We start from the raw sequence: 23446 nt of genomic DNA, 5'->3' as shown, positions 1-23446 counted from the left end.
ACAAAGGACCAACCATCCTATTCTAGAAGAATGAATTTGGCTGTGTAGATATAAACTGTGGGATATAAACATATCTACTTGCCATCAGAAGCAGAGAATGAGACTGGCCCCTCTGGTTTCATTAGTATACACATTGCCTAAGGGTCAGCATCCTTCCTCACTGCCTGACAGGATTTGAGCTTGTACAATTCCTCTACACTTGATTTTTATCTCTGAAGCCTTCTAGTTAACTCTTGCTTATTAGTTAATGCATGCTTCTATTTCATTTTGCTATTGTCTTTTATGTCAGAAGAGTTTTTGTTAAAATCTCCAATTAGATGTAGATGCCATCCAGGCCCTACAGCACATTAAACAATATAAATACTGTCATCCAAGTCACTCATCATTGAATTAAAAATTGAAGCTCTATAAGAAAAGATAAATGCCATTTGTTGCTATGAAAAAGACAATTTATCTTCACTCTAAATGTCTATAGGTGAATCTTAGCATGCTTAGTTACATTTAATGCATAAGAGTAGTGCTCCAATTTTGCTCTACTTTCAGTTTGGTTAAAGTCAGCCTTGATTTCTCCAACTATCTATTATTTTCCATAGCATTCATTTGGGCAAGCAGTTTTTACTACCACTATAACCTGTTTCAATATTATCTAAATACAATGAATTCAAATAATATTTTATCTGTATTATCAGGATTTTTTTATAAGTACACTTTTTACTTTTGCTTAGCCTTTACATTTTCTTTTAAAATTAATGAGGGGTTTTCTTTAATTAATTTCTTTTAATTTCTTTTAATTTAACTGGCCAAATTCAATCCTGCTATTCTTTTATTTTATTGGAAATTTTAAACAATTGATAATATAAGTAGGATGAAGACTGGTATTTCATGCAATCTGAGTTAGAGTGAAAGGACAACACTACTGATAACAGTGTCTGCAATAAATATCACTACACAATGGACTTGCCACTCTTATTACAAATTGCTAAATTACAAATTCTGATACAATTCCTACAAGCAGAATCCTAATCTGATATCTTGCTTATAGTCTTCTCCTTGATTAATCTGAGCAGTTCAGTAAAGCCAATACAGATACACATAATGTATCCAGAACAACCTAATGAATTATAAGACAGTCTTTTGTTGATGTACAGTGAGGTTGAAAATGGCTATTAATGCTGTACATTGTGTCATAGTAACTTAAATATCCAACTCCACATCTACCTGTGTGCCTAGAAGTGTAAGTGTACTGCTCAATCAGACTTTTTTGCTTTTCTAGTTTATCATCTTCACATATTCAGTTCTGACCATCTTTCATCTGCTTTTAAAGTAAGCTCTCATTTGATTGGTTATTTCTACACCCTACCAAGTACAAAATAACAACTGAAGTACTCTCTCTGAAATCTGAGCCTTTTCTTTTTCTGCATGAAAATTTTTCTTTTTTCACATTACCCTGGAAGTGAACTGTATAAACTCTTTTAGTCTCAAACCTAGCACAGGTGCAGGCTTTTTATGGGGACCTGGACTCACAAGTATCTGTGTCTGTACTGTGAACAAAAATATTTTTTGCTCATTTTCTTGTTTCTTATTATTTCTTCTGTCATATAGCCAACTTCTAATTTACCTTTACAAAGATGAGAACATCGGCTTAAAAAATTTAGGAGAGATCTGTGAAAGGTCCCAGCAGATGGTCAGTCAGCATCTTCATTTAGGTAAGGTCTCAATTTAGGCATGATTTCACTTCATGTTTAGAGCAGGGACCACAATCAGCCAACAAAGTAGGTCAGTAGGATAGCTGAGGACAATCTTACTCCCAAAACCTCTTCAAAGTTTGAGCATGTTGATAGCAGACTATGACTCATGGACCACATGCCCTCTAGAATAGGGGATGAATTCTTTGGCTGCAAGTGACAGCTTGACAGCAGTGATACTGTTGCCAACACTCCAAATAATAACTATATCTCAGAATTCTTCATTAGAAAATAAGACAAAATAATTCAATTTGTACCCTGCCTACAAACCATCATCTTAAACCATTCCTCAATCGCTAAATTTATTTTCCATTTGCATTGGTTAGAAGATTTTACCTGGTTACAGCTCTTTTTTCACCATGATGTCAGTGGGAAAAAATCCAATTATTTTTATAGTTACTGGAGACTTCAGAGAGTACATTAAAAATCATCCTACAAGCCTCTGAAAATGGGGAGGGAAGGGGAGGGAGGGAGGGGAGGGAGGGAGGGGAGGGAAGGGAGGAGGGAAGGGAGGGAAGGGAAGGAGGAAGGGAAGGGAAGGAGGGAGGGGAGGGAGGGGAGGGGAAGGGAGGGGAAGGGAAGGGAAGGGAAGGGAAGGGAGGAGGGAAAGGGAGAGGAGGAGGAGGGAAGGAGAGGAGAGGAGAGGAGAGGAAGAGGAGAGGAGAGGAGAGAAGAGAAGAGGAGAGGAGAGAAGAGAAGAGAAGAGAAGAGAAGAGAAGAGAAGAGGAGAGGAGAAGAGAAGAGAAGAGAAGAGAAGAGAAGAGAAGAGAAGAGAAGAGAAGAGAAGAGAAGAGAAGAGAAGAGAAGAGAAGAGAGAGGAGAGAAGAGAAGAGAAGAGAAGAGTGTTCAGTTGGAAGAAATGTACAACAATTATCTAGTTCAACTGCCTGACCACTTCTTCACAGCTGATCAAAGTTGGAAGCACGTCCACATGCCTCATAAACACTTACAGGCTTGGACCATCAACCACTTCTCTAGGATGCCTGTTCCAACATGTGGCTACCCTTTTGGTAAAGAAATGCTTCCTAACATCTATCATAACCTCATAACCTCCCCTGACATGGATTTGAACAACTCTCACATATTTTGTCATCTCCTCTCCATTTCCTTAGGAAGCTGTAGGGAGTGAGTCTTCAGCCATTCCACTCAGGATATGCCTTCAAGCCCTTTGACCAGCTGTGTTGTCCTCCTCTGGAAACATCCCAGGACCTTCACATCCTTCTTAAATGGAAGGACCCAGAACTGGGCACAGTGCTCCAGATGAGGTCCCACCAATGCTGAACACATAGGGATAATCCCCATTCTTACCCTGCTGGTCATACTGTGTTTGATGCATTAGAACTTGTTGAGTGCCTGTCACTATTTGGGATGGCCATGACTGTTTCCCTCTGACAAAGTTTTTTCTGTTGTTCCAAACTTCCAGTGTAATTTACAGTTCCCTGGTTAAGCCTCTGATCTTAAAGAAAGACAAGAACTATTCCCCTCACATTGGTTTCAGCAAATCAAAATAGGAACTGAGACTGTTGATTTCAGCTTCCAATTAAAAAGCTAATTAGACAAAAGTTCTCTATCTATGGGGAATATCCCAAATTTATACAGGCAGCAGATGCAGCATGAATAATATTCCTTAGGTTGACAACAATAAAATAAAAGCATAGGAGAAATACTCCACCCCTGGAGATGTTGAAAAGAACATCATCTGAAAAAGCATCAGAAACAAACTGAACATATGTGATTTTAATACCTTCACCACTATAACCAAAGAAACAGTTTTATGCTGCATGATTTTCTTTTATTTTGCCTTTTACTTTTTTAAGGAAATTAAAAGCTAGGAATTTCTGAACTGTGACAATAAGGCACTTAAAGAGCTTTGACCATTAGTGTACTTCCTACTGTAATTGGCTGATTATGTCTTTGGCAGGAGTACTAAAGCCATTTCAGGAAGAAAAAAGATCAGGCTACCTTAAGCTCTTCTTGAATTTATCATAGTATATTTTCTCCTAGTACAAAATTAGAAGAAAGGAAAATTATAATAAAACTGTGTTTTAATTAAATATCATTCAGTTTTGTTTCTGAATGTTATTTAAGTAAAACAAAGCCAAGCTTCTCATCTAATAAGAAAAAAGGAGATTTTTGTTGACCAAAATATGTTCAATTCAGATCTCTCTGAATTTGGTTTTGTTTTATCAAAGGGAAATTCAACTCCAAATAGCTAATGTGAAAATATTTCTGAATGGATGCCTTTGGAATTATGCACTTCTTCATGCCCAGAAGACCTCATCAATATGATTAATGGGACATTTGCTCTTACCAAAGACTTGCAGATTTTAAATGGCCCTATTCAGACAGTTGCAGCTAAATATGTTAAGGGAAAGACGTGAAACTAGAGTTTCTCACTAAGATAACAAGCAAATCTCAATGCAATAACTTGATTTCTTTCTGGGTTTTTTGCCTTTCTGATTCATTGCATAGCAGAATTAAATGGCACTAGTTGATTTTATTTGAGGAGATGTGAGGAGATGCTATGTACCCCGTTGAAAGTTAACAGCACTGAGGGCTACCAGAAAAGTAGCTCACCTACTTTCACTGAGATTTTTTGTATGCTTCTTAGAAAGCAGCTTTTAGTTTCTTAAAAAGAGACAGTTCTCAGTAGTCTATTTCTAAAGTCAGTCAAGTAACAAACAGTAATCATTACTATCTGATCAGTGGTATTACATGCCCATGCTTCTTCTGCTTTTAAATATCAACTTAAGTACTTTAAGATTGGCCTGCAACAATTTTGTTCATGTGATGATTACGGTCCAGATCTGAAAAAGGAGTATAGGATGAATTTTTCTAAACTTTAAGAGTGTCCTTTAATTTCAGCTTCTCAATTCTGGCAGGATACTCTGTATTTGCTCCTTCAGAGAGCAGCTGCTGCATGCTGCAGTTTCCAGTTCAGAGGGGATGTTCAGCACCTGGCTGTCCCAGAAGAAGATGAGCTGGCATTCTGCTTCCTACGGAACAGACCTCAGCAACATTACCCAGCAGATCTGGATGAAAATTAACCACTGAGCTTCAAGCTAAGGTTTATGGAAAGAGTCCCAGGAAGTGCTGATGAGGCTGCACTGAGGCATAACATCATGGCACTCACTGCAGAACATTAAGGTTAATTGTCTCCTAAGTGCATGCTAAACCTTATTTACTTTCTTCAGAAGTTCAGTTTAAGCACCCATAAATTTATTCTTAAATTCTAATGTAAAGATGTTTCTTGATCTTGACCTTTGGAGAAATTGCCTTATTCATAAAATCCATTAAGGTCTCAGCATCAAAGCAATACAAGAAATAATGTCATTAGATAATAATGGGAATCATGTGAAGAAATATACTAGAAATAAGACTAAGACTTCACAAATCTTCATTGCACCATTCCTGAGAAAGAGTGAAAAGACCACAGGTAAAATGGGGTCAGAAGTACATGAGTTTTGCCCTACAAATCTTTTTAGTGACTTTCACTACTTTTATATTCTAGCAGGCCTTCATCTCACACTACCCAGTACAGAGGAGAAATATTTTTAAGTGCCACCAGAAGCACTGTTAATGCACAGAAACACAGAACTTCCAAGAAAGGAGGTTAATTTCTCTCCTCCATTGGTTCTAGGTTCAGGGGTGCCCTGATCATTCCTTCTCATGTATATATTCATACAGACATCATCCAAGTAAAGCCAACAGAATGTTTCTTCTGGAAATAAGGTAAACAACATTCTATCTCTGTGTCTTAGCTGGAAAAAATCAAAATGAGAGGTAATTCAAAGGGGGAAATAATTTTATTCATCAGACAGAATAATCAGTCTCTGTTTTAATACAAATTTGCCATTGGTGTGACTGTTAGGTATGGAAAGGATGTCCTGCAAGGAACAACAGACCTCAGCTATCTTTCAAATATTTAGAGCTAGAAATACTCAGACATTCTTATCATTTTTCAGTAGAAAAGTCCTGAAAAATCCTTGCACTGTGATATCTATAATTTGCCTCTTCCCTACAGAAATATAAAGAGCAATAAACATGTGGGAATGCATAGTCTCACTAAGGAGGCTTTGGGTTTTTTTCTTTTCTCATGGGTGTTTAATTATTCAACATAAATCTTACTAAAATTTTTCTTGACAATACTTTTCTGATCCAGCTTTGTCTGTTTCCTGAATCCCACATTTCTTGAAATGGTGTTTCAATACTTAATCTTTAAGATATTTTTAGGACCTAAAATATTTTTAGTAAGCAAATTAATTACACATTTACAATAGAAATGTTCTGAAATTCTGACACATGTAATTAGAGCTAGCCTTTGAGTGGTACTTAAATCCAGGATGTGGCTTTATCTTTGAATTCCTGCAAGGCTAGTTACTAAAAAAATACTGTACATCTTATTAATGAGTCTCATATTGGGCTAAAATGAAACATGTACTAAGAATGAAATTAATATTTGGACCTTTACCCTTCTGAATCCTACATGCTTGAAAAATATCTCCTGGCAGTAAATACACTCCATATAGAGGAGCTAGATTTGAACTTGCAGTACCCTGAAGATGTACCAGAGGTGCTTTCTTTTTCTTGCTGAATTAAATAAGGCTCCAAGGACTTGCTGTCACCTCTGTATTTGCTTGTTACCGGTTAAAGTGTTCTTGCTGCATGAAGATTCACATCTGTGGCAGCAGCTGAGAAAATGTTTTATTTTTATCTCCCTGTGATCATAGCTCCTTCAATTAATACTATTAATTAAGCAGGCCCCTCAAACTACCTTTACCATAACAGTTGTTTCCCCTCAGAGCATTGCTCCTCATCTCTTGCAAAGGGGATTTTTCCTTACTCCAGGGTGGCATCAAACATTTTGCAGTCTTTAAATAAACGTCTCTTTTGTTCTTTGTGTGAAACCTAAATAATGGTGATTTTGCTCCTAAACACCAAAATATGAAAGTCTGTCTATCTTGTTTCGTTATCTGTTTATTTATAATAACTGAAATACATAAAACCTTTTTTTTAGATTAGCCCCTATTTTTTCTGTCAGCATCTTGCAGCCATAAGCACTTTCTGTTTTGTACAAAGTCCAAATGGCCAAGGCAAAATGGTGCTAGAAATCCTTCTCTTCAGCAAACTTTGCAGACATTTACAGACACACTTAAAGCCCATATTTAACCGCATTGTGCTTGTCACATATTTAACACATCCAGCCTAATGCCAGTCTATGAGTTGACTGAATGTATTTCAGCTTTGTGACATTATTAGGATATAATTCTGCTTTGCACTCCTCTTGGAGAGAGCTGGTCTAGGTCTTTCTCAGGACCAGAGAACAGAAGTTCATGCACTTGGCATGTCAGAAATGCCCTCTTCAATCTGTGATCCAGCAGCTGCACAGATGTGCTCATCATGTGACCAGTTATACACCTGTCATGCAACAAAGATGCCACATTTAAATGTCCTCTGGAAAGATGGTGGGTATTGACTATAGCTTATATTGGTCTATGTTTCAGGCTGAAGTTGGTCGATATATGTTGGGTACCTAGCTGAAAAACAGCTTCTAGGTGTTTACTATTAAACTTAATAATGTCAAAGTCTCACTAAAACAGTCAAATGTGACTGTATTCTTTAACCATTATCACATGCCCTGCATGATTTTGGTTTATCCCACCTGGCAACACTACCAGAAAGGAATGTCTGAGCATGTTTCAGGGGACAGCTTGAAACACAAACCCTCTCCAGTGAGCTGCATAAACCAGGTGATCCTCTTATGAGAGGATATAATTTAGATGAAGAGATATGGGCTATGAAATGCTGCTTGCCCTCACAAGCAAAGGATGAAATTTGGCCTGCATGATCTGCTTGTATAGAAGAAGCCTGTAATAAATAAATACTCAAATGGGAAAGAGCTGGCATCACATAAATCAGATTAATTATAAAGAATTGTCTTTCTTATGTTCCTAACTGGATACTATAACTTTTAATAGAAGCAATTGTCCTGATAAATACTTATAAACCTTAATCTTACTCTAAACGAGAGCTGGGACAGTTGTGGCACCACTGCAAGATCCTCTTAGCTAGACCTCCACTGACTGTGAACAGTTTCCAGTATAGCAGCATTTCAGTAACATTATCTGGAGTTTCTGCTAACAATCCTTCCTGCCTAGACTGGTGTTTGTCAGTTGTAAACTCTTTAATCCCCTAAATTCTACCTATATTTGACCCTTGCCTTTTTATATCATCAAAAAAACAGTTTCTAAAAGATAGTTTGATTTTTAAAAATTGCAAGGACACTTCCATTGTAGATTATTAACTTCAGCATTCCAGCATAATTGATTAAGAAACATCAGTCAAGGGAGTTTAGATTATGCTAAATGCTGTGAAAAGGTGACAAAAGCTAGGAGTTTTTTAAAGCCACTGCTGTATGACTCGTCAGAAGCAACTAACAAACTGAACCTGCAAAAGAATGTGAAAATAGCACAAAGGATACTGTCACTTACAGTGGCTAACTATAGCAAGTGGCATGACAGCATGTCTCATGGTTGGCCTAACAGCATCCCTGAGTGCTCTCTAATGCTAAAGCTGCATTTCTGTCCAGCTTATGCTGCAAAGGGCACTCATGGGGCTAGTAAGTGATGAAATAAATCTTTGAGTTAATCACATATTATTGGAATAAAATCCCAATATTACCGGGTGGAACGTGCCTGGGCTTGTCTGGCCCTCGCTGCCTGACCAAAGGCGGCAGCCGTGGTGTTACACCTCAGAGATACCTTTGGTTAGCTGTATGCTGCTAGCTAGGCTCTTGGAACAAGTCCAGGCAACAGGAACTCAGGCTCGACCTCTGATGAAGAAGCTTCAGGCAAAGCAAAGAGGAAAAAGGAGACGGATCCGGCTAGGGGGTCATAATCCAGAGTTTATTCCTGGGCACACAGGCCTCTGAATGTTGCGACAGCTCCAACCGAATCGCGACCGCATGGTCCTGTGTCTTTTTAAGCTCAGGGAAAGGGGGAGGGGAAGGGGTAGGTGAGCTACCAGCCAGGTAGGCAGGGGGGGGCTCAGGAGACAAATGACACTTGCTTGACCCAATTGTCCCCAGGGCTGAGGGGCATCTTTTGAACTTCACCTATCAGACGACGGCCTTGCTGACCTTCTGAGATTGATGGACAGCTCTCAGCAGAAGGCAGGGAGAGGGGAAGGGTGAAGGTATTACTGCACCTGGGAGGAAGGGGGAAAGCTAAGACAGGACATTGCTTCACACTGTAACAACATATGGAAAAAATGTTACTGAATATTTGTAGTTATTGAAGCCTGTCATCCAACAGACAATTTTTAAAATTTAAAAACAGAAAATTTATGTACATTTTCCCCACGTCTGAAGTCTCACAATTCTCCTTTTCCTCCTAATTCCCAGCAAATTCCAACTATGCCCATGGTGACTGACTTAGCACATGAAAATGCTGAATGACTAACCTGCAAATCACAAAAGAAATATCAGTTGAGTTCAGACTTAAGCCTTTTTCTCATCAGAGACACTAATTTTATCTTTCTCATTTCCCTGCTATCATTTTTCATTAAAGTTTTGGGACTAGAATAACTCATTAAATATGATTGAAATTAAACTTTAGATTTAAAATCTACTGCAATGAAGGGAAGTAACAGACAGAGAAATCCCATCATAATCTTTCTTTTGGAAAACAACCTAGAATATTCTTTTTCCTGCATGCCCAGGAGGAATAAATTCCATTTTCTTTTTTTGGCAGGAAATCCGAAGTGCCGGAACACATTGCTGTTGAAAAACCATGAAATTGATTCTCAATCAGCTCTTCTGCTGGAACATTTTAGCTATAGTCCTGGTATTTAAAAAGTCATCAGGAGGATATGTTTTGGCACTAAGTCAGGTGGACATGATGACATGAAATGGCATTGCCTGGCTTTTTCAGGATTGATACAATTGCACAACTTTTGACAGAAGAAATGCCTCATTGCCCATCATATTTGTTTAAATTTCAGTAGAATGTGACTACTATCAGCCGTCTACACAAATGGCTTCAAAAATCCTGTTTACAGCACAATGCTTGGGATGATTACTAGGATTGATGTTTCATTATTCAGTATCTGGTATGAAAGTTATGTGGGGTCTCAAAAATCAGGATTTCTGCCACAGTGCTCTGTCTCTCTCTCATAGATGGCCTGAAAGAAAGAGACTAAGAACAGTGTGCTTTCATTCTTGACATCAGTCTCTAGGCAACAAAGAGCTGAATTATGGCGACTGAAAAACATATTATCATAAAAGGCTTAAATTTTAGGAATCACATAAGTACTGTATGTATACATACCATTAGATCATGTACTCACAAGACATAGATGTATATATATGAGTATGCACACACATGTAAAATGTGTGTGGATATATATGGACAGACACGTACATATAGGTACATATAGGTACATTTGATATGTATATTAAATGCATAACATGCATGTACCAGAACAGATATTTCATGTGGCTCCCATCATATATGTGCATATAGAGAAAGATTTGTGTGCATGTCTGTGTTCATATGTGTGTGCATATATATATATATATATATATATACCTGTATTTGCATGCAAATATAGTTTTAGATGACTGTTAAGTGCACCACGCTTGGAGTACATAGATTCAGATGTCAAAGAAGAAATATTATATATTTCTTTTTTTTGGTCAACCCATTGCAGACTGATGTCTAATCTGTTTCAATGTCTTGCAATGTCCGTATCTCATGACTGCTAAATTACCAGAGAGTGTTTTGAGTCATATTTTCCCTGCTATATATGAACATGGTTGTAAATAGGAGCAAAGGCAGGAAACCTGGCACGGGTAGGTGATCATATCCTGGCTTGAAGTCAGAGCACATCCAGTATGGCCTAAAGTTTGTTTTTTCTTTGGGGGTACAAGGGGATCAGCTAGGTGATGTCATTCATCTCATTTAAGAACTCTGAGGGTTCTCTGACTTCTCCTCCACTTGAAAAGGCAAACATTTCTCCTCCCTGACTGTAATCACCCAATTTAGCTAAAATAAATTTTCCTTCACAAGAGGGTAAGTGGGAGAGTTGGTTTGCATGGACTGAGTCACTGCTCTTTTGGAGAAATCCCACATGAAATATTCAGGGAAATAGGAAACAGCGAAGAGAACAGTCAGAAAAGCATGGTCTTTATGGACATCTATAGATGGAAGAAAGCAACACTTTTTTCTACTCCCCAGTATTCAGTGAGGCTATATCTATCTTTAACAAAATGTTTTATTTCCAAATAAAACAGTAACAGTTTCATTCTCAGTTTCCACAGAATTATCTATCCTTCCATATTCTTGCCCTTTCACTACAGCACAGGAAGATAAGGCAGTAAAGCCTGTATTGAGGACCAAGAAACTACATCTGTCTCAAGCTAAATATTAAAATGGTTCCAAGGCAGCATAATAGACAAGAGGGATAATTCTGTCATCATTCTCCAACTCTTAATCTGAGGGGCATTCTGTCAAAACATCCTTAAAATATTTTTAACTTCTTTTACAGAAAGGTGGACAATCTTTCATTACTTACATCAGAACTTTCATGTTCCTTCAGAATGCACCCATCTTCATGGGGAGTATCTCTGCATGGGCTCCTTAAATCTGTTCAGATTTCAGATGAGAGGCCAAGCCAAGAGAACCAGTGCAGTGTGCACTGGTTATTAAAATTATCAGAGACGTGCCTCTGTCCAAATTAAGGTTCAAATGAGACCATATGCTGAAGTCAATAATCTGGATTTTTATTTAACCATAAATGTGACATAGAGTGAGAGAGAAAAAATAGGAAATGAGAGTGGGAGGAGAAAATGAGAGTGACAGAGAGACAGATTAAATAGAAAAAATATCACCACCACATGAATCCTGACAGCATCCCATTGGTCCTCTTCTTCTGGTCTTCTTGGTGGTGAGGGTCCTGGTCTTGATCTATTGGGAGTGGCGGAAGTCCATGAAACACAGAGTCCACTGGATTTATATTTGCTCAGGTTCAGGTGGGAACACCCACTACTTCTCCTAGGGCAGGAAGTTTTATACTGGATGATGTAATACTTTGGATCATGGGACACTTTGGGTGTCTTTGAAGGTTATGACACCTTCTAAGATGCCTCTTAATCAGCTAAGTGAGTCAGTTCTAGACCATTACGGCCCACCAGCAGAGACGGATACTGTCAGGCTACATGTGAATGTGCCAATACTTTTCCAGAGGTGAGTTTTCATGGCTGAGCCACTTGTATAATGTCCTTGGAATGAAAAAAAGCACTATCCAACTTCATTGGATTTGCCTCTTATCAGCCTGTTCCCTTATCTTGCTCAACATCCAACTGTAGCCTCTGGTGATGGGCAATTAAGTGGTCGATTGTTTGAGCAATCAATCAGTGACAGTCCAGTCTCTCACCCAATGAAGATACAGAATGGGGAACAGGAAAGTGCTGCAGAGTCAAGGGTATATGTAATTATTTACAGATAGCAGATCAGCCCAATTAGACAAGCCAAAGGGACCTCTCCAGCCTGGACTTTTGATCACTCTGCTGAGAAATAAAAGACTACTCTAACTCCCACTCTGCCTGGTTGGAAACAAGTGTCAAGCCTCCATATGTGAAGGTGGGATCCATTTTCTCAGCCACACTACATGTGCCAACACAGGTCATCCATCAAACTGTCATCAACTGACTATTTAGGACTTACTAGATTTTTGATTTTTCAAAAGCTTAAAGTGCTACCTGAAAACTAGGAGGCAACAATCCCAGTCAGAAAACAATAGGACTAAAATAGCAATAGGAATATCAAGTTTTGTTACAAGTTTGTGGTAAGGGCAGGAGGGCTGTCTTCAGGACTCAGGGCCAGCTCAGAGCTGGAGCAGCTGAGGCAGCCCCTATCCCATTGGGAGTGCTTGGCCATAACCCAGCCTGGCCTATGGCAGCTGCTTTTCAACTGGGGCTCTAATGGATGAGCTACAGCCCCCAGAGCACCACAGTTCTGCCCTGGCCAGCCACAGGGCCTACCTGTAAGCCCATGGCCTGGCTTCAGCCCATCCCAATTATGCCTCTTTAACTAAAAACCAAGCCATGACACCACTACACCCACTTCCCCCACTTCTGCACACTGCTCATGCAGGGCATGGGGGACACAAACACAGGAGCCCACAGACAGGGCTGCTTCTCATGGTGGGCAATGGCTAAAAGCTGTTCTATTTGATTTTCACTTGTAATTCAGTGGGCCTGTGCACTGGAGAGCTGCCAGGCTGGTGCTGTTTAGCCCCTTGCTAAGGCACAGCGTATTTGTGTCATTTGTACATGGCTTACGTTGCAAGGTGACAAATCTGCACAGAACCAGTACCCCCTCTCAAATAAACAATCAAAAAGTACTGGTAAGTCATGAGGTCAGAATCCACTGGATGAAAAGTGACTTGTTAATTGCTTCCAGGACTGTTAGCAAGAGTCACAACCACTTAGCAGAGCTAAGCAGTTCCCAGTGAGCGCTGCTTAAGGCAGTGTGTATGGCAGGGACCTCGGCAGCCACTCTCAGGGCATGAGCTTTCAGGGTGCCCAGAGCTGCTCAGAGCAGCAAAGTCTCAGCTTTGGTGGGAACATTATCTGCCCCAAACAGGGCAGAGCCCAGGAGCAGGAAAAGATTGCTCAGGCTTTTGGCCACGTAAGGAGACATGGTTATTTGCATTAAATTAGGGAAAAATGAATGGCATGTGGTAAACATATACTGCATCAGGACAGGGGTTGCACCCTGATGGGTACATTTAGTTGAGACAATAATGAAAATGATAAAAAAAAATAAAGACAATAATGAAAAAAAATGGAAAAAAGAGAAAATAACAAAATCAGGAAAAAAAAGGGTTTTATTATGATCATACTCATACTTGAGAATATAAAATTGATATCTATGGAATATACTTCGTTTAAAGACCATCATTATAAAAGCCAGAATGCTCCTTGGCTCTTGATGTCTTTAGTCTCTGAGTTATTATTATGCTGGTTTTTCAATGTCAACTGTGTCCTGAGTGTCACCTGCTGCCCTTCAGCATCAATGAAGACACTTCCCTTGTTTGCTATGGAGATCCCATTGTGGCCCAGAAAGCAAATGAATCACTGTTCCTAACTAATTTTTGGCTTAAAGGTGAGGAAAACCTAGAGCTGTGCAAATCCCTTCCCTGCAGTCTTGCCTTGTTCCCTTCTGCCATCTTGTGGCCCTAAAAGTTTGATTCTACTCTAGTTAAAGCCATTGTCCCAGTCTGACATGCAGTGAAGCACCAAGTCATTCCCCATCCCACATTTATGAGCTTACTCCTTCTCGATGTTCAGAGTCACCTTTTGTCACTGCCCTGGGAAGTGTGGAATCACCACCTGTGAAGGGATTTAAAAGACGTGTAGATGTGGTACTTAGAGATATTGATTAGGGGTGAACTTGGCAGTGTTAAGTTAATGGTTGAACTGGAGTATCTTAAAAGGTTTTCTCTAAACTAAACGATTCTATGATTATGTGTTAGAACACACACGGTAACAGCTGCTCCATCCATTTCCAGTATTTGGTGACAAGTCTGAAAAAAAATGTTCCTGTCAACAGGTTGGAAGCTGTTCAGAATGACAGCGGGAGACTAGATTGGATTAGAAATATGTTTTATGGGCAATGTACCAAACCAGAAATTAAAACTTGTCTAGAATAACTGATTTTTTCCTCCTGTCATTTTTTCTAAAGGGATACAGTGATATAGAGGTGCAAGGGATAATGTCAAGTGAGGAGAAACCAGGAGTAGCCACAGGCAGACTTGGAAACACCGAATAATGATCAGCAGTGATAGAAAAGAGCTGTGGTGCAAGAGAGGAGCAGAATCTACCCAAAGCTTCACAGCAAGTAGGAAAAAATTGAATTTCCTATTTCCAATATGAGGACAGGACACAGCTGTCATGGAGAGCACAAAGGCAGATGGAAAGGGCTGGAGCAGCAATGAAGAGCTCTGTCCCACTTCCAGAGGAGAGTCTTTCAAGTACATCAGACATCACAGTAATGGCTGGGAGTGTACAGTATTGTGCTCAGCCATGCAGAGAGGCTGCCTCTCCTCAAACACACCATAGCTACAACTCCGTGTGCTGACTCCAGCTCAGCCACAAGAAGTATTGAACATCAGCAGAAGATGTGTCTCTAGAAACAGTTTATTGCATCCATCAGCATGAAATCTCACACACCAATCTGCTTTATCCCAGCTAGAGACATTTGAGATCCCTGGAGAGCTTTTGGCATCAGATACACACACCTTGCTTACCTGTTAGCAGTGGGAGCTTGCACGATCCACACAGGCCAGTGTCAGCAAAAGTTGTTGAAGAAATCCTTTTCCTTTACAGGGCAGGCAAAGACTGAGCACAACTCATGTCTTTAGGGTCTGGATTTATGCACATATTGCACTGAAACCAGAAATATATAAGTTCAATACTTTTAAGATTACCATTCTGCTGAGAAAAAGGCAGGGAAGAGAAAATCCCTGAAGTCTTTGCAGTGAATTTAATAACTCCAACATTTACACTCATCCTATGTGATGGCATGTCTATCAGAAGAAAATCTTGATAATATTATAAAATAAGGCACCTGGAAATTAGGAAAAGCCAGCACTGAAGCATAATAACAGAGTTATGAGTTATGTGATGGCATATTTACTTCTGAGCAATGTCCAAGGCTATCATCATCCAGGTCCCTTATGACAATAGGAAGCTGTTCCTTAGATCAGTCTGCCCTTGCTTTTTCTGTAAGGCAAGGACAGTTCAATATTTAGAAATATTTCTGCAGACTAACAAACCCACAGCATCTTTAATATATAAAAGCAATGAATGGTCATTAGATATTTTATTTTTAGCCTTGTTTCTGTGGACAGATTTTTTTTTAATAAATTTTCTTCACAGATTATGATCTAATATTTTCTCATATTTTACTGTCTTCCAGACTGATTGAATTTCAGGCTAGAAGGTAGGTTTGTAGATTATTCTTACCTCATACTACAGAATGAGATAAAATGTTGTGATGATGTAAGTACCTGGGTCTTTCTTTATCTCTGTCCCAAAGGGGTGCTAAGCTAATGAATTAAATGAAATTTTCTGCAAGTAGTCCCCAGTCCCATGCTCTTCTTAACATATTGTTGTGTGAAGTCAGACACAGAATTGCAGAGCAATTCAGGCTGGAAGGTACCTCATGAAGTCTCTAGTCTGATCTCCTGCTCAAAGGTGATTTATACAAATATTAACCCGAACTACAGCTAAGTATGTGAAAAGGTTCCCCAGAAGCCATTCTTGAAGTTCCTTTTGATGTGCAGTGTTCACATTTGTACGAGCCACCATAAAGTATTACATTATCCTGCCTCTGGGTGTCAGCATTTGGTCTCATTTGGAGACACTTAGAAATTGTCCTTAAAATCACTTGTCTCTAAAGAACCATGAAACCAGACAGATTCCAGTTATCATTCTGAATTTGTCTGAACAGCTTGATCTGGCTTATGAGAATTTTCAAGAAAGCTTAAATAATCAAGCTAAATCAGAAAATTATATTCTCTATGTGATTGAGAAGGGATTTTTTCCCAGGATTTCACTTCTAAGATGAAAGGGAGATTCAATTCTGAATTCACTTTTTTCCCTAACATTCAGACTGCAAGACTTGAGAAAGAAACAAGAAAAAAGAAATAGAACAGCTTTGAGCAGCTGCTATGCTACCCACTTACAGATGATGCACTATTAGATAAGCAAAAGTTATACACAGCTTTTAATTTTAAGCTAAAGCTTGCCTCGGGAGACAAGATCTGCATGAGACTGCATTATTCCAGGTCATTATGGCCAGGTGATGGAGACAAAAGCTATAGAAAGACCATTTGCTCTTCGCCAGTGAAGTCAGAGTCATGGCCATCATGGGGAGGAAGAGCAGCAGAGTAAAGAAGGAAGAGAACACTGACTATTTAAATAGAAGAACCATAATGCCTATCTAATGCAGAAAACCTTCACTCTCTCTCCTGGTGCACACAGTAAGCTCTCAGACCCTGTGGGGCCACAGGGTGGCTTCTGTAGGCTCAGTCATAGAGGGTTCTTCACAACACCCAAAACTCAGAGACACCCAAAAGATTTGAAGGAGCTCAACACCCCATGGGACCAGTTCTCTGCTTTCCTGTAGCTCCTGGTATGTGAGCTCAGAGGCATTGTTGAAATTTCTCTAGATCCCAGGAATTGGGTATAAGTACATCCTGTGGAAATCTGTCTGCCTAGAAGATTTTGTTTATTATTTAGACACATTTTGACACATAGAATAATAAAATATTTTGGATCAGAAGGTACCCATAAGGATCATCAAACCCAACTCCCTGCTCCTTGCAGGACTATGTAAAATTTAAAAATATGACTAAGAGCACCCTCCAGACAGTTCTTGAACTCCAGCCAGCTTGGTGCCATGACCACTTCCCTGGGTAGGCTCTTCCAGTGACTGGCCACTTCCTTAGTGGAGAAACTTTTCCTAATGTCTAATCTGAACCTGCTGGGACACAACTTCATTCCATTTCTTTGTTCTCGGGTCGGCTGTCTGTTCTCTGCCCCAAGATAAGTTGGGTGGTCTTGGAGTGACCCCGCACTCTGAAGAATGAGACAGGACTCTTCGATGTTCGGTCTTCGGGTTGTTTATTATTTCTTATCTATAAAATTTTCTCCCTGCTGAGCAGAGGTCTGTTCAGCAAGGCAGCCACAAGCACTCTGACCGCTCCCGAGGCAGTGTCGTCTTTTTTATACTACAAACTACGTACATCATATTTACCTTTAATTTCCAATACCTATCACCTATGTTAGACAGTGCACTTCTACTCTAAACCAATACCCACGTGCCAACATCACAGCAGAAAATGGAGAACAAGAAGAAGAAAGAAGGACGAGGCACTCCCTGTTCCCTCCATCTTGTCCCCATAACCCCTATACCAAAAATCCTAAAATCTACATTTTCACCCCGTGTGCACCCTGTAAATACATCATTCAAACTCGTGTAACTCTCAAATCCCCATACCAATTTGGCAATTCACTAGAAGGATCAAAGTCAAGCCACCAGGTGTTCTGGGCACCATGCCAGGATCTCTGACCCCCCCCCCTCCGAGGGGGTCTTCGGCGACTCTGGACATCTGGAGTGATGTGCTGAGTTCCCACACTTTGTGTCCTATTGCTGGTCACCAGAGAGAGATCAGCACCTCTCCCTCCGCTGCCGTTCCTGAGGAAATTGCAGGCTGTGATAAGGTCACTCCTCAGCCTTCCTTTCTTCAAGCTGAGCCAACTAAGTGGCTTCAGCCACTGCTTGTAAGTCTTGCCCTTGGGGACTTTCACCACCTTGGTGGCCCTTCTCTGGACACTCTCTAAAACTTTGTGCTGTGGAGCCCCAAACTGCACACAGCACTCAAGGTGGGGACACACCAGAGGGACAATCACCTCCCTTGACCAGACAGCAATGCTGTGCTTGAATCCAACAGTACAATGGATCCAATCATCTCCAGTGTAGAACACAAACAAACAAACAAACGGGCCTCACCAAAAATCTCTGCAAGGAAGTTATTTAGTTAAGACTGAATTTCCTAACAAAATAGAAACAAATGATAATTCATGCATGCAAACCAGAATGGTCCTGTCCCATGTGAATTTATATTTATACCACCATACATTAACCAGTTCAATCTGACAAATGCAGTATGTTTTTAGAATGCTGCCCCCTGAAGCATGACATACAGTTTTAGGCTGGAATTAATGAAATTTTCTTCAATTTTTATTCATTGCATTCAGATGTGTGCTAATACAATAAAAGCCTTAGAAAGAGTGAACATTCAAAAGCCCCTGTTATCTTGTGTATTGAAAGACACTTGTTTTCAGATCAGATTTAATGCATGACATTTACTGAGTAACTCTGTCAGGCACCGTTGTTTTGTCTATATAAACCTGCCAGATGAAGGATTCAAATTAAAAAAAAAAAAAGAAAACAAGCAAACAAGCAAACAAACAAACAAACACCCCCCACAAACACCAAAACCCTGAAATTTATATAAGAGGGAATCCATCCCAGACTAAATGTAGTCTGATTTAAATTAAAGATTGGGGAGCAGTATTATTAGAGCCCAATTTACCCCCTTTCAATCCTTTATTAAGCTGGTTTGGACTTACAGATACTTTTATAACTTCCAAGTACAATGAAAATGGTGCAAATGTTCCCATATTAAGATCAACTGTGAAGATACTTTCCCACTATGCAGCTATCTCTGACTTTTTGAACAAAATTAGAGATCACTTAAGAAAAGTGAGTGCAAACAAGCCTATAGAACTAGATGAGATGTGTTTGTGGGTACAAGAGCTGCCATTTGCTATTGTAAGGCCACTCTAAGTCATCAATGTAAGGTCACAGAAGTTAGGTCAAATCCCCAGTGACTGTAATAAAGGCAAATGTAGCACCCATCTTGAAAGGGCAAGAAAAGAAGAAGCCTGTTTGCTTAGATATTTGTACATAGGAAAATTAGGAAAAAAACTTTCCTGGAGGACATTTCCAGGCACAAAAATTTGACTGGGAGAAGCCAGCACAGATATATCAAGGGTACCTCACACTTGACAAGCCTGATGGCTCTGTATTATAAGATGAATGGATCATAGAATTGCTGGAAACATGTTTAAGTGCCTTGAGCAGGGCATAAGAAGTCCATAATAACCTCACAGCCAAACCAAAGAGATAGACTGGAAAGTCAAGGTTACTTTGAAAAGCTCTCAGGATCTGCCTGAAGTCATGAATTTATTATGATTTTCTTCAGCAGCAAAGGAGCATAAATGCTTAATTTCAGTGAGAAAATTAAAGTGAGTTACTGAGTTCTGATGTTCCTCAATGCACCACAGTGCACGAAAATACAGCCTCTACTGAAAAACAGCCCCCACTACAAGCTTGAGGAAAGCCAGACTGCCTGAACAAATGGAATGTGATTTAGTGATTGTGATCTTTTCTTACTGTTAGCTACTTCTGTCTTCCATTAAGACTTTTTAGATTACAGGGTGAGCGTTGGAGTAGGATTTTATAGATAAATTTATAGTCTGATAACTGCTACCCTACTTTTCTCATATTAACTGTGAATGTAAGAACAGAAGTACTCAGCACTGGATTCAGAACAACCCTATATCAAGGTTGGCCACCACATTATAATCTAAAATAAATGCTGTCACATATTTTAAAATGCACTTTAGTATAAAAGCAAAATACCTGCTACATATCATTCTGCAATTAATAACATTGCTGATATGCTTACAAGTAGAAATCGAAGTGCTGCTGAAACAAACTGGCTGCAGATAAAACCAGCTCAGAAGAATCAGTAAGAAAATTCTCTGTGTGAAGGTATCTTCAGATCAGTTCACATAGCAGAACCCACATCAAGAGTTACCTGGTCCAGAGGTCTCTGTTACACAGCACCTGAACAAAACCTAAAGGGTTTAATAAGAAGAAAGAGACATACCATCCACACACCTAAGATTTTTTGATTTTTCAGTTATGAATACGGTGGAGGTTGCATGAGGGTGGATCTAGAGATTTTCTTCACAGAACATAGACATTTTGTAGGATGATGATAAAGTAAAAGAAAACACTTGAAGAGTTCCTGTTTCCTGTCAGTGGAGAAGAGACGATGAAATCCTATGGAAACACTAGAAAAACCAGTGGGAAATTCTATGGCTTTGTTTTCACTGTGGTGTTAGAAATGGTTTTAATTACTGAGATGAACTACAGTTTTTGCACATAAATAACATCTTTGATCTAAAATGCAACCGCTGACAGGTAGAAAGTCTGATCAGCTTCAACTTTTCTCACTCCCTTTTCTCTGTTTGCCTGGTTTCTTTGAAGTTCAGTAACATACTCCTAGCATGCCATCACCATCACTTCATATAAAAAGCACACGAATCCAGACTAGTCATGATAAATTATAGATAAGCTAAGGAATATTTCTTTAACACAGACTGCAACTTGGGGTAAGGAGTATCCATCCACCTGCCTGGCAAAAAGGTACATTTATTCAGCTTTGTATTTTTCTAATCTACTTATAAAATAGGAGGGGAAATTTATTTCCGGACAATACTCACAAAGTCTCACTAGGACTTCACAGCAGTATTTGGCATCAGAGGAAAACATATATCACATTTCCCTTAATTCTAAAGGGACTAGGAAAATAGAACGTTAAGTAAACTCAATATTTCATTGAAGAAAGGAAGACTTTTTTTCTCATTACTTTGGTTCTTAACTTTACAGCAAATACCTACCTTCTTTGTATGCATGCACCTTCATTAAACTCATAATATTTTCAAATATTGTTTTACAGCTTGTGGTTTATGGGAATTTAGAACACTTTATCTCTCATTTATCTGATTTTAAATGTTTGGTTACAGTAGCACCAAAGTTCACTTTGATTGATTCAAAGAAGTGCACAACTTCTAATACTGATAACAAGAAGCTTCCCAGCTTTCTTAACAGCAAGTGATCAAAGTCTCCAGAAAATCAAGTTTTCTTCTTTTCTTTAGTGTGTAAACAGTATAAATCTACTCTGATGCTGAGACTGACAGCTGGAAGCTGATAGGAGCAGCTAAGGGAGCTGGGGGTGTTTAGGCTGGAGAAAAGGAGCCTCGGAGGGACCTTATTATCACTCTCTACAACTCCCTGAAAGGAGCTTGCATTAAGGTGGGGTTTGGTCTCTTCTATGAAGTAATGAGTGATAGGACGAGAGGAAATCACTTCAAATTGTGTCCAGGGAAGTTTAGGTTTGATATTAGGAAACATTTCTTCCCTGAAAGCATTGTAAAGCATTGAAACAGGCTGCCCAAGAAAGTGGTTGAGTCACCATCCCTGGAGGTAATTAAGAAACATGTGGCACACAGGGACATGGTTTAGTGGTGGACTTGGGAGTGCTGGGTTACCGACTGGACTTGATGATCTTACAGGTCTTTCGCAAACTCAACAGTTCTATGATTCCCTTTCAGATGAAATGATCACGCAGAGCAGAAGGTCATATTCTAAAGATCTCATTTCTTGTCAGTAACATCAGTTTGATCTGAGTCAAACTGAAACATGAAAGATCTGCAAGGCTACTACCGTCAGGAGGTATGAGACATCAAAACACATATCAGACTGACAGCTGTGGAAACTGAAATCCTTGCTCTTCCTCTGAAATATATGATGGGGAAGCTTCTCACAAGCATGGTTCACTTATCCAAACAATGATCCTCTTTGGTGACAAAAGGCAGTTGTTTATGTCACCTCCACTGAGATTACCAGCAAATGTTTGTAGGAACATAACTGGCTGGGATGAATGGTGGTTTAGCCTCCGTGGCTTATACAGGAGGCATCAACCTGAGACCATGGAAAGCAGGATACTAAAAGGGAGATACCAGGTCAGATTATGGTGAGAAGAATGTGGTCACGGGAGTTAGTATGCTAATGGGATTATTCTATAATAGGTCATGTTTCTGGTTCTCATTCTCCATCGGTTTCGGACCTGTCACATACAAGGTCATGTTCTGAGTTCACGTTCGTGATTGGAGCCCTGCCCTCAGAATACCCCTATATATTGCTATATCCAAATATATACCCCCCTGGTCTTTGGATATTGCCCCTCAGATCATGCAGTTTCTACATTTCTTGTTTTGCTAGAAAAGTTCTTTATTTTTCGGGCAAGTCCATCATCCCATCCCTCTATTTTTACCACTTTCCCCCCAACTGGACTGGACTTGGGGTTGCAGAGAGCCGGACTGCAACAAGTGTGTTTTTTATACTTTTTCTCTCTGTCATAATACAAGTTCTTCTGGTACTGTATTAAGCATAGGTGATTAATTTGCTTCACTTGCTTGTTCCTTTATCTTCAGTCATTGTGTTCAACTTAAAAAGCTAAATTACTTTTTAGATTCTTTGAACCCAAGTGTTTTGGTAGTTTGAAAACAAGAGACAAATGTTTTAAACCCGGTGTGATTTTCTGTGGGAAGTCAGCACTGAGTTGAAACTTCTTTGATGGGTTTGTAGCACCCATTACCACTAATTCCGTAGTGGTATGCACCAGCTAGAGTTTCCCAAGCCCTGGGAGCTTCAGGTCCATTAAATGGATCATGGAACTACATCAGAGCTGCAGAGACAGCAGAAAAATGTGAAAAATAGAAGTCACCTGGAAATGATTGAGACAATGTCAGTGAAGAATCCAGCAGTGATCTTCACTAGGGGACTGATTTAGGCAGTCACAGGTATAGTGCTTCTAACTAAAAATACTGCGCCAAGACTGTCCAGAATTGCTCAGTTTCTGCCTGTTCATTCACTGGCAGGGTATATGCTAATAATTACAATTTTTCTGACAGTCCTGTTGCCATATGTGGTAAAGCTCAGATAGCTCTATATCACCTGTTACAACATATCATCCTAATCTATCTGCAGGTAGGTGTTAAATTAGTTTATAAAAAAGCAACTCATTCTTGTGTTATTCTGTAAGTCGAACTATCAATCACTATCTGGTTTATTGTTGCCTCCTGGGAGCACTCATACAAAACTACCAAATTATTCTGAATTTCTACTAACTCCCTTAAACAAGGCTGCTCTATGACATGATATAGAGGAGTTAAGGAGGAAGAGAATGGATGTCTTTCCTCTGCCCTTCAAAAT

The sequence above is a fragment of the Camarhynchus parvulus genome, chromosome 2 (genome assembly GCF_901933205.1).
Source record: "Camarhynchus parvulus chromosome 2, STF_HiC, whole genome shotgun sequence".
In the NCBI taxonomy this organism is placed as follows: domain Eukaryota; kingdom Metazoa; phylum Chordata; class Aves; order Passeriformes; family Thraupidae; genus Camarhynchus; species Camarhynchus parvulus.
This window is presented reverse-complemented; position numbering follows the sequence as displayed.